This window comes from Bubalus bubalis, chromosome 16 (assembly GCF_019923935.1).
Source record: "Bubalus bubalis isolate 160015118507 breed Murrah chromosome 16, NDDB_SH_1, whole genome shotgun sequence".
In the NCBI taxonomy this organism is placed as follows: Eukaryota; Metazoa; Chordata; class Mammalia; order Artiodactyla; family Bovidae; genus Bubalus; species Bubalus bubalis.
Window position 1 is genome coordinate 46,071,452 of NC_059172.1, and position 13,497 is coordinate 46,084,948.

A 13,497-nucleotide genomic window follows, 5' to 3' on the forward strand; every position below is an offset into this window, starting at 1 on the left:
GTTGGCATTATCCAGTGAGTGATGAGAGCAGCTAGGTCCTGAGTGGAGGAGGTGGTGGTGGAGATGCTGGGAAGTGGTTGGATTTGAGCTCTGTTCTGAAGGTAGAACAGGTTTTGCTGTGGAATGGGTGGTGGGGTGGGACTGAAAGAGAGGACTCAGGATGGTTCTGAGATTGTGGATTGTGGCTTTTGCTTAATGACTATTAGACTCAACTTTCAACCCTTAGAAGTAAAAAGAGGGGAAGAGTTTTTGGAAAAAGTTATCCAGACACCCTCTGGGCCTGACCTATCTCTCATAGCCTCTTCTCCTCCACAGTAGTTCCTTCAGCACAGATAGGCAGTTCTTTTTCACAATGAGCTTTTAGACAGCGGGACTGGGGGGACATCTGTGGCTCCTCTCAGCACAGAGTCCGGAGGGGACAGCACTGTCAGGGGTCTCATGTCATTACCGGGGGTCTTCGGGCTGAGCCTCAGGGCCCCTCCCTCAGGCTGATGTGGAAGGCGCCCAGTTTCCCTCTGCGTGATAGAGAGGAGCCTGCAGAGGCCATTTCCAGTCCATGCTGTGTGTAATGTAAGAATATAACTGTGTTTTGGAGTGGGAGCAGAAACAGCTTCCCTGGTTCTTCTTGGCAATCATGACCTGCCAAGGCAGAAATGAGAGAGGGAATTTTTTAGTGGACGATGCTCCCACTAGGAGCATAAAGGGAAAGAAAGTCTATCTTAAACAGAGCAGAGTATGAGCTGTGGCAACAAATATTGCCTGTCTTCTAGGTGCTGGGCACTGGCTCAGTATTTTGGTTTCATTGGAGAGGGAAACAAATATATGCTGTTCCTGCCCTCCCGGCAGAGTAGACTAGAATGATTTGCTGCAAGAAATTATATTTACACCCAAGTATTCCTTTCTTTTTTTTTTTAGTGATTGTAAATGATACTATATTTTTAATTTCAGTGTGCACACGTTCATTGCTAGTATACAGGAAAACAGTTGAATTTTTGTTTTTATTTTATATCCTTCATCGTTGCTAAACTCACTCATTGGTCGTAGGCATTTTTTTTTTTTCTTTTTTGGTTATATTCCTCAGGATTTTCTATCTGGACAGTCATATCATCTACAAATAGAGATGACGGTTTTATTTCTTCCTTTCCAGTCTGTTTTATTTGCTTTTGTGGCCTCTGGTGCTGGCTGGGACTTGGAGCACTTGGTTGAGTGAGAGTGCAAAGAGTGGACAGCATCGTCTGTTCCTGATATTGGGGGCAGCATTCAGTCTTTTCACCAGTAAGCGCGTGGTTAGCTGTAAATGTTTTTTACAGATGTCATTTGCCCTTCGTTGTATGGGTATGGGTGGGACCATGGGCTATTCTGTGGTGTTGGCTGATATAGTGCAGTTATTATCTAAAAGTTGTCTGTCTTGCTGCAGGCAGCAAGCTTTCGTTGGAGCCTTTTTGGTCTGTGCTTGTTGGCATCTCCAGGCTCTTCCATTCCAACTGCCACTGCCACAGTGTCCTTCCTCCGGGTCTGAGGCCCCTCGCTGGACTGCCTTCTTCACTCTGCCTTCAGAGTCTTCTCGCATTCGCTTTGTGTGTCCCGTTCAGGGGTTTTTGTTGTACACAGAAGGATGGGGAAAGTGTGTCTTCTTCATCCTCCTGAAGTGGAAGTGGTTGGAGAAACTAGAGGACTGGGTGGAAGCCAGTATGTGAAGGGCCTTCACATCAGGGTTTTGACTCTGTAGGTGGTAGAAGGGCTCTTGGAAGTTCATCTCTGCCACAGTGTGGAGGGATGGGGAAGGGGAGGGGCAGAGAGACCAGGAGGCTGGTACCTGAGCTCAGGGAGGAGAGGATGAGGTTCTGGACTGTGACAGCAGACGTGGGGCAGAAAGAAGAAGGGGGAGTCCACGTGGGCCTTGAGGAAGTCTGAAAAGACCAGGTGAGTCTGAGATTTCTAGCTTGGGCAACTAGCTAGGAGATTGGGAAGGCAGGGGAGGGGTGTGAGTGTAACCCAGTGGGTATATGCTAGGCTTTTTAGAGCATGTCAGTAAGACTGGACTTGCTGTGCTTGCCTTCAGGGCTGACTTCACAGAGGAAGCCTGGCTGCTGTGTAAAAACCCAGGGAGCTCACATTCTGGGCAGAGGAACCAATGTGGAGAAAGGCACAGATAGAGAAAACATCCCAGGAGTCCCCTACTGGGACTCCAGCTCGTGGAGGCATGAGTGGGTAGTTACTGGTTCCATAACTGGGAAGGATGCTGGATGCTGTAGGAGTTCACAAAAGCAGGAGGTTCCGGAAAAGGAGCTGACCCTGTTGGTGATCCATCTGGCGCCTCCGGTTCATTGTGCGTTAGCATCAGCCTTTCCTACTGCAGACAGGCCTCCCTCCCTGGGGAGGCACCCCTGCTGATAGCCCCAGTGTAGCAATTCCAGTGAAGGGAGGACTCCTTTCTCTGCGTCCGTATATCAGTTCTAGAGAACGGCTCTGGGTGGCCCAGCTTGGGTGACGTGCTTGGCCTTTGGGAGCGCTACAGCACAACTGGCTGTCGTGGGGGCGAAGACTGCTCTAATCTGAGCTGGAGAGATCACCCCACCCGCCCCCCGCCCCCATCGGGTCAAGCAAGGCCTCTTTAAGAAGAAAGCAGAATAAAAGTATCTAGGGAAGATAAAAAAAAAGAGTATTTACTGTGGTTTGTTGTAATATGTTTTGAGGAATTTATCATATGGCAATGTAGGAACTCTGTGTGTGCTTAGACGTTCAGTCATGTCCTACTCTTGGTGACCCCGTGGACTGTAACTCCTCTGTCCATGGGCTTCTTCTAGCAAGAATACTGGAGTGGGTTGCCATTTCCTCCTCCAGGGGTTCTTTCCAACCCAGGGATTGAACCCGTGGCTCCTATGTCTCCTGCATTGGCAAGTGAATTCTTTACCACTTGTGTTACCTGGGAAGCCCAGGAGCTCTTTGGAAAGTTATAAAGCTGGGGACTTGATCAAATTTAGGTTTTCTTAAAATTATCACTATATGAGGTTGTGGTTGAAAATCAGTCAGCGGGGTCCCCAAAGAGCTGGACCCGACTTGCGGCTAAACCATCAATGGGTAGATCTGGGGAGACTGGTTGAGAGGCTGCTGCTGCTGTTCTGAGGAGAACGGACAGGACCTGAGCTACTTCCAGTCCTTCAATTCTTATTTCATTTGGACTTCACCTCCAGCCACAGCATCAGGTACGCCAAGGAGAGAGAGAGAGTCTGGAGGAGACAATCAGGCAGACAGGGCATGGTGAGTGAAGGGGGCTTCAGGAGGACTCGCCACCAGCACCGAGCGGGTAACAGCTGTTCTCCAGAAGGCTAACTTTCTCTTTGGAAACGAGTTATGAATTGGTGACAGACTCAACATGTCTTTCTTATGAATTCTTAAGAAATGTGAATGTTAATGGCTTCTTGTGGTATCCTAACTTGGAAAGTAAGTTGATTAATTATATTTTTCTCCTTTTAAGAAGTATCTTTTCTTTAAGGAGTCAGATAATAGGAGATATATCAGGACTGCCAGTCACGAAATAGATGGTCGGGAGGGGACACTGGCTGGAAGACCCCCCTTGCCCATCAGCCTACCCCGGGGCCTGGCAGTCTACTTTGGAAACACTTGTCCCTTGGGCATTGTCCTTGCTGGGAAAGCTTAGAAGACTTTTAACCAAAGAAGTGACATAATCTGTCTTGCATCATAACAGACTCTCCTGTATTGAGACTAGGCTATGGGTGGAGGTGGCAGTGACATCAAACGCAGAAGCAGAGAGCAGGAGTACCAGTTAGAGGCTCTGGCAATAACCTAGGGTGGTGATGGTGGAGGAGGTGAGGAATGGCCACATTCTGAATATATTGAGTTGGCAAAAAAGTTCATTTGGGTTTTAACTAAGATGTTATGGAAAAACCCGAGCGAAGTTTTTGACCAACCCATTATTTTGAAGATAAAAACCAGTTTTGGTGAGGATTGGAGAGAGAAAGAGAGATGAGAATGACTCCAAACCTCTGGCCCTGGCAACTAGAAGATCAGGAGACCATGCCCTTACACTGAGATTGGTAAGATTCTGGGAAGAGCAGGTCTGGGGGAAGGTCAGGGGACTATGTGAGACGTGTCAAATTTGATACATCAAACATCTCACAGAGACCTCCTCTCCACTTGACATCTTCCCTAAAGCAGGCAGTAGAATATACTAGCCAGGAGTCCAAACGAGAGACCTGCGCTTGGAGAGAAATCTGGGCATCCTTGATGTATAGGTGATAGGAGACTAGGTGAGATCACCCAGGGGGCGATTGAAGGAATACAGAAAGGAGAACTATAATTCAAGCCCTGGGGCTTTCTGACATTAGGATGTGGGGAGATGAGGAAGAATCAGCAAAGGGAACGAGCAGCCAGCGAGTGAAGTGGGTGGAAAGCCTAGAACGCTAGCCTGGAAGCCAAGTGAAGAGAGATGTCAACAAGAGGGAGTGATTCACTGACTGCAAGAGCTATATGGGGAAGACATAGACTTGCCCGTCAGATCTAATAACACGGAGGACAAGCTAAATTCATGCTTCTGGACCCAAGCGCAGCCTTGCCAATAAGTAATAGTTCCCGCCTTGAAGGAGAATACAAGTGTGCTAAAAGGGTCATTTAAGATTGGGGGAAATAGGTCTGAGAAAGATGTGAAGATATACCATGGGAGTCCAGCAGAAAGAGACAGTACTTCTGGCTTTTGTAGGGAGGATTGAGGTCAGATTTATTCAAGTCTTCATTCATTCATTCCACAGAAACGTTTTGGGTGCCATGGACAGGGAGGAAAGGAGAAAATAGAGCTGTTATTTCAGTTTTGTGGCCAATAAAGAGTCTGCAGCTGGATGGTAGTGTTTGCATAACAGTGTGAATGTATGTAATGCCACCGAGCTGCACACTTAATAATGGTTAAGCTTGTAAATTTTGTTATGTGTTTTTTACCACCACCACCACACACACACACACACACACACACACACACACACTTCTAAAGGAAAAAAAAAAGCCTTCTTGGGCCCCACCATGACCTTGGTCTGGAACAAGATGTTGAAATGGAGGTCACTGTAGTATAGAAGGAGATAATGTGGCAAGAAGGGGAGGAAGAATGCTGAGAGAAGGGACTGGCCACCAGTCCTTCCTGTCTGGAGTGAGGGGTCCACTGGGGGAGACCACACGAGCTGAGGCTGCAGACTCAGGCTGGGCCAGTTGTTGTAGGCCTGGCAGCCTGCCTGTGGAGTCTGGCTTGCCTTCTTAGGTTCTGGGAACCTCTGAAGGTTTCTGCTCAGGGAAGTGGCATTCCAAAGGTGTGCATTTAGAAGATTAATCTCATTAATCCTGCCTGTTAAACCATTGCCTATTAAAAGCAGTGGGATTGAAGCATGCATTTCTAGGATGACATCTGTGGCCCAGCAGAATTGTAGATACCTGGGCATGTCTTTATGAATTGAGTGGGTTAACTTTTCCACCCATTTTACAAATATTTATTGAGAACTATCTAAATGCCCATAGTATTCTAGGCAGTGGGGATAAGGGATGGGGTGAATTTATCAGATCTCTCCTCTTGACAAGCATACAGTCTAAGGAGACCCCTATTCCCAAATAAGAAGTTATGCTACATTGTACCCCGTGTTACCATAAATGTCTCACCAGAGTTCCGCGGGAGCTGACAAGAGGGGTACTTGGCCTGTCTTGGACACTGGGGTGGCTTCCAGGGAGACAGTGTCCAGTGGATTTGAAGGATGAGCAGTATTTTCTAGGCAGAGAAGGCCAGCCTGGGAGGACAGTGAATCAAAACTCACTGGGAGTTGTAAATTTAAAGAAAATGTAGACATGTTCTCTTTTCAAGCTAAACTCTTATTTCATTGGCTTTTAGGTGGTGCTGTCTAACGTGCATGTTTTTGGACCCAAGCTTAACTTTTCAAATGTGGAATGCTAGGCCTTCATTGGTAAGTTTGTTTGATGCCTTCTTACTGAATTATGCTATCAAGGATTGGTATTTGGAATGAAGGGCAAGGTTGTTATCACTGGTACTGCTCTGTGAAGGGTACTGCACCTGTACTCTGGAGAAGCCCACAGCGTAGGTGGAAAAGATCTGCAGGAGAAGGGGATCTCAATTTATGTTTCTGTGGTAGATTCAGAGAGAGGCCAGAGGGGAAGTTCCCCCAGGTACAGGGGATTGATAAAGCTGGCCTCACAGAGAGGCAGAGCTTGACTGTGTTCTGAAGGATCGACAAGTCCAGTTGGGGGATGAAATATGCTTTTCTGGCTTGAGAAGGTGGGTATAAGATGGAAAGAAAGTGGACTCAGCAAAAGACCCACGAGAACAAAAATTTCATCCAAAGGAGTGGTGAGTAAGAAGTTTGGCAGGATCTGCTGGTGGCTGATTATTCTAAACCAGGGTCAGCAAACTTTTTCTGTAAAGCATCAGATGGTAAATATTTTCGGCTTCCTAGGCCATATGGTCTCTATCATGGCTCCTCAACTCTGCCATTGTAGCGGGAAAGCAGCCATAGATAATATGTAATGGTGTGGCTGTGTTCCAATTATACTTTATTTACAGAAACAGATAGTGGACCGAATTTGGCCTGGGGGCTATAGTTTGCCCACCCCTTTTTAGACCCTGAATGCTAGGCTGAGGCACTTGGAGACAGCAAGAAGCCATTGAAGTTATTTGGAGCAAAGAAGTAAAATGGCTGAAGTAACATGTTAGGGGCATTCTGGACAAGAAGCATAGACTCTGTTCCAAGGCAGCAGCAGCAGTCCAGGCATGAAGTCACGTGGCTAGCGGCAGTTAAGATGGAGCAAAGGACCAAAAGAAGAGATAGTGCAAAGGGAGAAACGTAGGGTTTATGGTATTCTTAGACTTTAAAGACAGGAGCCAAAGAAGATGAATCTTTAAACTTAATAGTTCGTAACCATTGACCAAAATGTGGCAGTTTGGGGTGAAGAAGGATAGTTGGTGCATCCAGTTTTAGATATACTGAATTCGAGGTGGCAGTGGTTCATGCACAGGACATGTCTAATAGATCATTGGAAATGCATGGCCAGCACCTGGGCTGGGAAGGATAGGCCTGGAGATGTAGAACAGAAGCATAGGATTAATAAGTTCTCTCCATGATGAGCTGAGGGCTGAGCCTTAGTGAATGTGCATAACTCTGGGATGGGAAAAACAGAAGCTGGAAGAGAACCAGAAGCCAAAGGGGAGAGAGTCTCAGGAAGCAGAGAGGATGGGGCAGCAGAGACCAGGGAGAAAGGGACCTGAGGGAAGGCTGCTGTATTAGTGATAAGGTGGTTACAGCTGGCCTTGAGAACATGCTGCAGGGAGGCAGAAGGGGGAAGGCAGCGAGGTTGCACAGGGTCCATCATAAAAGAGGGATTAAGAATCAGAGACGTTAGTAAAAAGAGACCAGTTATGGAGAGTTTGAGTGGTAAAAGAAAGGAGATACAAAGATTTCAGCATCTGAATGCCAAAATAAGCTTTTTAGCTTAGAGGCAAGCAAAGCATGCTGTGACCGGTCTCCTGTCCTTCTCTGGAGCCAAGTGTGTTTGGGAGTTTGTGTGTACCTTGGGCTTGCGATTGTGTTCTTACGCTTTGTTTGAGGTGTGGTGTTCCGAGCTCTGCTACAACTTGCACCAGTGGAATCCAGTCCGTGTCTGGACCCCTGCCATGAGACAAGATGCGATCTGTTGGGGAAATAGTTGCATTTGCCTGAATTGGAGGAGAAAATAGGATAGAGCAAGAAATGGAAATGAAACTCCGTACTGCAGTCTGCCCAAGTATGGGAATCTGAGACAATTCCTCAAGTCACTCAACTAGATAGCAATTTATGTTTCAAACACTTTCAGTGTATGTCCTTGGGTTTGAATTCTGAGTAGTTTTGGGCTCACTTTTCACAAATATATCAGTTCGAGATGGAGTCATTAAAGCAACAGGTGGAGCAGGTTTGCAGCCTCCGTTTCGTGAAATCTCACTGAGTTCTGGGCACAGTGCTGAGTGCTCTGTAGGTATTATTTTAATTTCATCTTTGCAACAACCTACGACAGAGGCATTAGTGTTTCAACTTCAGCAACAGGAAATCAAATCACAAGAGACTGAGTAACCTGCCCGAGGTTAGAAGGGATTTGAACCCAGAGTATCTGACCCCTGGTTTGCACTGCTTTCTGAATGTTTCCCACCTAATTCCCACCTGAATCCGGAATTGCTCCTCTGTCTTACGTAGAAGGATTGGAGCCAGCATGAGCTCTTAAGGTTAAATACTAAGAGCCTACAACGGGTGTTCCTGCTTCTTAGGAGTCTATTAAAAGGGTGGCAGGAGTGTGGGACCCCTGGAAGAGACTAAGGCCAAACTTTAAACACTTGACTGTTTCCCCAGCTGAAATGTCCCTTTAGTTGGAGAAGGCAGCACCCTTGGGCTTGGAAAGGAAATCTCACTAGAAAGCATGACAGTCAGATTCCAGTCCTAGCTCTGCGGCAGTGATAATCTGCTTTTTGTTGAAATACTTGAGTTTCTCTCTGCTCACCTCCAACTTCAGGTTCCAAGGGCAGGGTCCTGTTTTGTCTTGCTCCCCTGGATACCAGCATCCAGCCTGGTATTGGGTGTGTGGCATGTGCCCACTGGATTTTGTTGTTTTTAGTGAACCAGGCAGCCTGGGACAAGGTGCGTAGCCTCGGTGTGTCAGGCACTGGGCTCGGTACTGTGATCATAGAGGAGACACCAGACAAGTTCTGTCCTCATGAGGCAGATGCATAAGCAGGACAGACAGAGTAGAGGGGGTGAGATCTAAGGTCAGAGAGGCAGGATTAGCCTCTTTAGAAAGCCATAATAATGCTCTTTGGGATGGCTGCGAATACCTCCACACTGTTCTCTGCTAGGCTTGGTGCGGTTGCTGATACCAGCTACCTGCTCCCCGCCGCGAGAGCGCCCCCTGGGTGTCAGAGGGGCCTCCTGCCTCTAGCGGGGCTGAGCGCTCCCGTCTCGCGCCCCTCCTCTGCTTACTGTCTGCCCTGCCACCCCCTGGTTCTCTGCAGTTCTGTAGACCTGGCCTCCGCAGCCTGGTGTGCAGGTTCTCTTTTTCTCAGACTTTAGCTTAATAAGGTTTTGCTTGATCCCGTTCGGGTCAGCCCCAGTATTCCTCCCCGCCGAGCTCATCACTGCTCACCGGTATCCTGAAGTCGCCGGAAAATGCCCAGAGCCTCTCCCAACCCCCACCCCGCCCCCACCCCCGCTCCGAGCTATGGTCCCGCGGGGACTTCCGGTCAGCCCTCTCCTGGTACCCAGTGCGTCTGTCTTCCTGTGGTGCCTGCCTTGGGTGGAACTTAAACCCCCTCAGGCGTGTCAGCTGCAGGAGTCATCCTTGGCTGTGTCCTTTCCCTCCACTGTCATCGTCCACCCGTTACCTCATCTGGAAAAGCCCATCTGCTCCTTCATCCCTCCCGCCTTCCTTCTCCCTCCCCACCTCTTCACTTAGGACTCCTCCTTTGGGTTGTTTTAATAGCCTCTTCATTGGCCTTCCTGGGGCCACTTTTGTCTTCCTAATTGCACCCCCATCTCCTCGCAGCATGAAGTTTCTAACTCACACTTCTATCGAGGCTTTCTTCTGCTGAAAGCTCTCTTTAGGGGCAAGACCTCCCTGGTTGTTCGGTGGTTAAGGCTCCAGGCTTCCAGTGCAAAGGGTTCAAACCCCTGATTAGGGAACTAAGATCCCACATGCCTCACCGCATGGCCAAAAAACCCCCAAACTCTCCAGGGGCTCCTCATTGCTTGTAGAATAGAACCCCAGCCCCCTCTGCAGGCCTGCAGTCTTTTCATAACTGGCCTTCAGCCACCTTCCCCATTTCACTTTTTCCATAGCCCATATTTCTAACCTCAGCCTAGCTTCTCAATGGCCGTCACCCCTTGGTGCCTTGGCCAGAGCTGGGCTCTTTCCTTGGAATGACCCTTCCCCTGCTCCGCATTTCAGTAACTCAGCTCAGGTTTCTGCTCTTCTGGACACCTTCTCCCCACCCTGCACTTCGCTATGCCCTGGACATGACCTTCCTCCTGGCTCCCAGAACACCCTGCATTGCTCTCTCTCCCAAAGTACTTATTGATGTAACTGTTGATTTACTATCTGTTAAGCTCAGAAAACTGAGCTCCTTAAGGGTGGAGACCACACACACAAACACACACACACGCACACGCACACGCACACACCCACAAAATCTCTGGGTTCTTGGTGCCAGCACAGAACACCTGGCTCAGGAAGTCTTTGTTGAAAGAGTGAGGATAGCAGAGTCTGTCTGTGCAGCCAAACAGCACATTTATAACATGATCAAATGTATTTGAAATTGGAGTTCCATTGGTTATTGAGTTGGGTGGGCCCCCCTGCTTCTCAGTTTTGATGGCAGGATAGGTTGGTGTGGGCTGGGGTTTGTGGTTGCCTATTGCATCCCCCCACCTGTGGAGGCTTTGGGAACATAACTTCTCTATATTTTTTGCCCCTGACTTTTGTATTTTTAACTCCTGTTGTTGATGGGCTAGGAAAGCAATTCAAAATGAAAAATAGTCCATCACGGAATGCTGAAGAATGAGGTCCACCCAGCTTTCTGGACAGATCCCAAATTTCCTAAATTAGCCAAAGTAATGACTCTTGCTAACCACTGACAGCTTTTCCCTTGTGCAGTCCAGCGGAGAGTGCTTTTCTGGCTGGGGGATGAGGAAAGCCAGTGGTCCTTTCTAGAGGGGCCCAATGGCGTCTTTATCTTCATTTGGAACCTTGTAAAGTCCTCAGTGAATACTGTGTGTGTGTGTGTGCACGTGCACACTCAGTCACTTAGCCGTGTCCAACTCTTTGCAACCCCATGGACTGTAGCCCACTAGGCTCCTCTGTCCATTGGATTTCCCAGGCAAGAACACTGGAGGGGGTTGCCATTTCCTTTTCCAGGGGATCTTGCCAACCCGGGGATTGAACTCGCGGCTCCTGCTGCATCTCCTGCATTGCAGGTGAATTCTTTACCACTGAGCCACCAGGGACCTTTCCCAGTGAATACTGAGGAGTAGCAAAGGAAGCAGCTATGAACCCAGGGATGCCAGGTCCACGTCTGTGTTCCTCCACCCTGGGAGCTCCTGCAGTACACCTCAGTGCTAGCTGCTACCTTCTCGTGTTCTCCTGTGGGGCTTTCAACTTCATGCTCTTGCCTCTCCTTCACTTCTAGTTCTGCTGCAGAACCAGGAAATTATGCCGAGAATGTAGTTTCTCTTTGGGAACTTAAAGTAATCTGGGAAGGCTTCCTTGAAGAAGCAGTCTTCCTCCACCCAGAGGTGTCCTGCTGACCAGAGTGCTCCAGCTGGCGCTTGGGCTGCTTTCCTCTCCTGGAAACACTGATGCTGCTGCTGCTTTCCCTTTCAGGGACTTCCCAGAAGCTGTTCCCTCAGCATGGAATGTGTTTTCCTTCTACCTTGCCTGGTTCATGCCCGTCCACCCGTCTTATATCAGCTGATTCATTTCTTCTTAGGAAACCTTCCCTGCCATCCTCGATAAGGAACCTGGGTCTTATCATCACCATTACTGTGATCCCTTTATGCTGCTCGTTGATTGCTCACCACAGGGCAGGTGCTGTCAAAGTGCCAAGAGGGTAACCACTTAATATTAGAGCCTCAGTAGTGTGTGCTGAGGTCAGGGTTAGCATTATTATTGCAGATACCTTTCAGAGGACCAGAGGTCCAGATCAGTTGGAGGCATGAGAGCAGGGTTTGTACCCAGGAGCCTGACTGGGTCTTCGCCCCCGCCCGTTCTTCTCCAAGCGTTCGGCAGCCCATCCTCCTACTCATTCTCAGCCCTCATCCCAGAGACCATTTCACATGTATGTGTTTGGTTATAGATGAATAAAAGTTGTGTTCACTCACTGGGCAGCCTGTTAAGCCCCGACTTCCAGGCAGGAGCTCAGCACAGAGTTGACCAACAGCCTGCCTGCCCAGGTAGCCACTAACCTGCTGGATCTCCTTGCCCCTTGCATCCCAGGAGTCTGGGCTGTGAGCATGAACTCCCTGGGGTCCTACAGTTTAGCCTGCACTGTCCCTCCTGTTTCCATGTCCTAGTCAGTGGTGCTAAGGAGGCATCTGTTCCTGGCAGGGTCTGTCCCTTCATCTTTGTTCCACCTTGTGAACACACCCTCATCCTTGTATAAGAAAGTGAACCCCCTTCTTCCCCTAGGACAGAGCCCTCGCCCTTCCTTTGCTCCTCTGGACCTACCTGCACACACTTGGGATGGCGCTGACCGCCACGGGCCATCCTGACCTGTGCGCCTGCCTCCTTGCCCTTCTGCAGCCGCTTGGGATAATCCCTGGTGCGGCCTCTGTGGCAGGTAGCATCTTGTACAGTCAGGATGGAGGGGGCCACAGAGGGGATAAGAGGACAGGAGTTACTGCCCTACAAGCAGCTGCTCCGTGATTCCAAGTGTGTGTGGGTGCCTATGCTGGTGACTCTGTGTGTGTGTGTGTGTGTGTGTGTGTGTGTGTGTGTGTGTGTCTTGCTTGATGCTTTTGCTTGTATAATTTACCTTTGTGCACATTAGAGACCATGCCTCACTGTCTCAGGGGTCTGATGTGGGGCTCTGAATAACAGATACGACAGAGCTGTCGGCTAAATAGATTTTCTCCTCCTCCCTCTAGCCAAAGTCACCTCCCCTTTCCCTCATGGGGTTGTTATGACTATCAGGACCCCCTTCCCAGACCCCACTCAGGCGACAGGGATGTGAAAGCCCCACCTAGACCCCAGCAGGCTAGCAAGGCACCAGGCATTGGCTGGCAGCAGGGAAGGCTGGTCTCCCAGGGCACCTCACCAGGCCTCCAGGGCCCTCCAGGAGCAGGCTGGCTGAGCTCCAGGTGTCTCATGCTGGTTTTGAGTGGGAAACATAAAAATTAAAAATGGCTTCTGACCAAGTTGGGAAAGTGGGCATGGGTAGGGTGGGGATGGGGAGCAGGAGGACTTGGCTGCGGCTTCCAGATGTGCTGGCAACAAACAGAAGTCAGCTCACAGGGAAATGGCCTCTGGGGCACTCAGCATGCTGGTGTGAGGCAGACGTGCCTCACAGTGTTGACTCTGTGCCTGTTAGTGCTGGGGACCCGTGCTCTTTAAACCTCAGTTTTCCCACCTGTAAAATGGGACAATGACCATACTAATCACCTCTGTGAGGTTCTTGTGAGGATGAGATGAAAACATGCTTAGCACGGTACACGCTATGTAGAAAATGCTGAATATCTGTTATCATTTTACTGTTGTTTTTTAAAAAGTAGTGTTGTCAATAACTTTGGACAACATACGAAGTCTAAAATGCACCATTAAAGGTTGTGAGGAGTAAATGAGGTGGTAGTGTAGGAAAAGCACTTTGTGAATTGCAAACTGTGTGCAGATATTATTATTAGCATGTTATTATTATTACTGGATGTTATTATTAACACAAATATCTCTTTTATCGGTTTTGACTTTGGAAAAAAATGGCTGAGC

The 13,497-nt window shown here is 48.8% G+C and overlaps 1 protein-coding gene across 5 annotated transcripts in view; it reads left to right on the forward strand.

Moving 5' to 3' along the window:
• ARNTL (aryl hydrocarbon receptor nuclear translocator like) overlaps window positions 1–13,497 on the forward strand; it is a 108,448-nt gene that overhangs the window by 27,356 nt on the left and 67,595 nt on the right. For 3 of the 5 annotated variants that reach the window (XM_025266664.3, XM_025266669.3, XM_025266668.3), the window contains exon 2: window positions 5,885–5,957. The exons of 1 other annotated variant lie outside the window; for it this stretch is intronic. The gene's annotated coding sequence lies outside the window, so the exon portion shown is untranslated. Of the gene's footprint in view, window positions 1–1,785; window positions 1,924–5,884; window positions 5,958–13,497 lie in introns of those variants that run through there. One more of the 5 variants, XM_025266665.3, reaches the window with a different exon arrangement.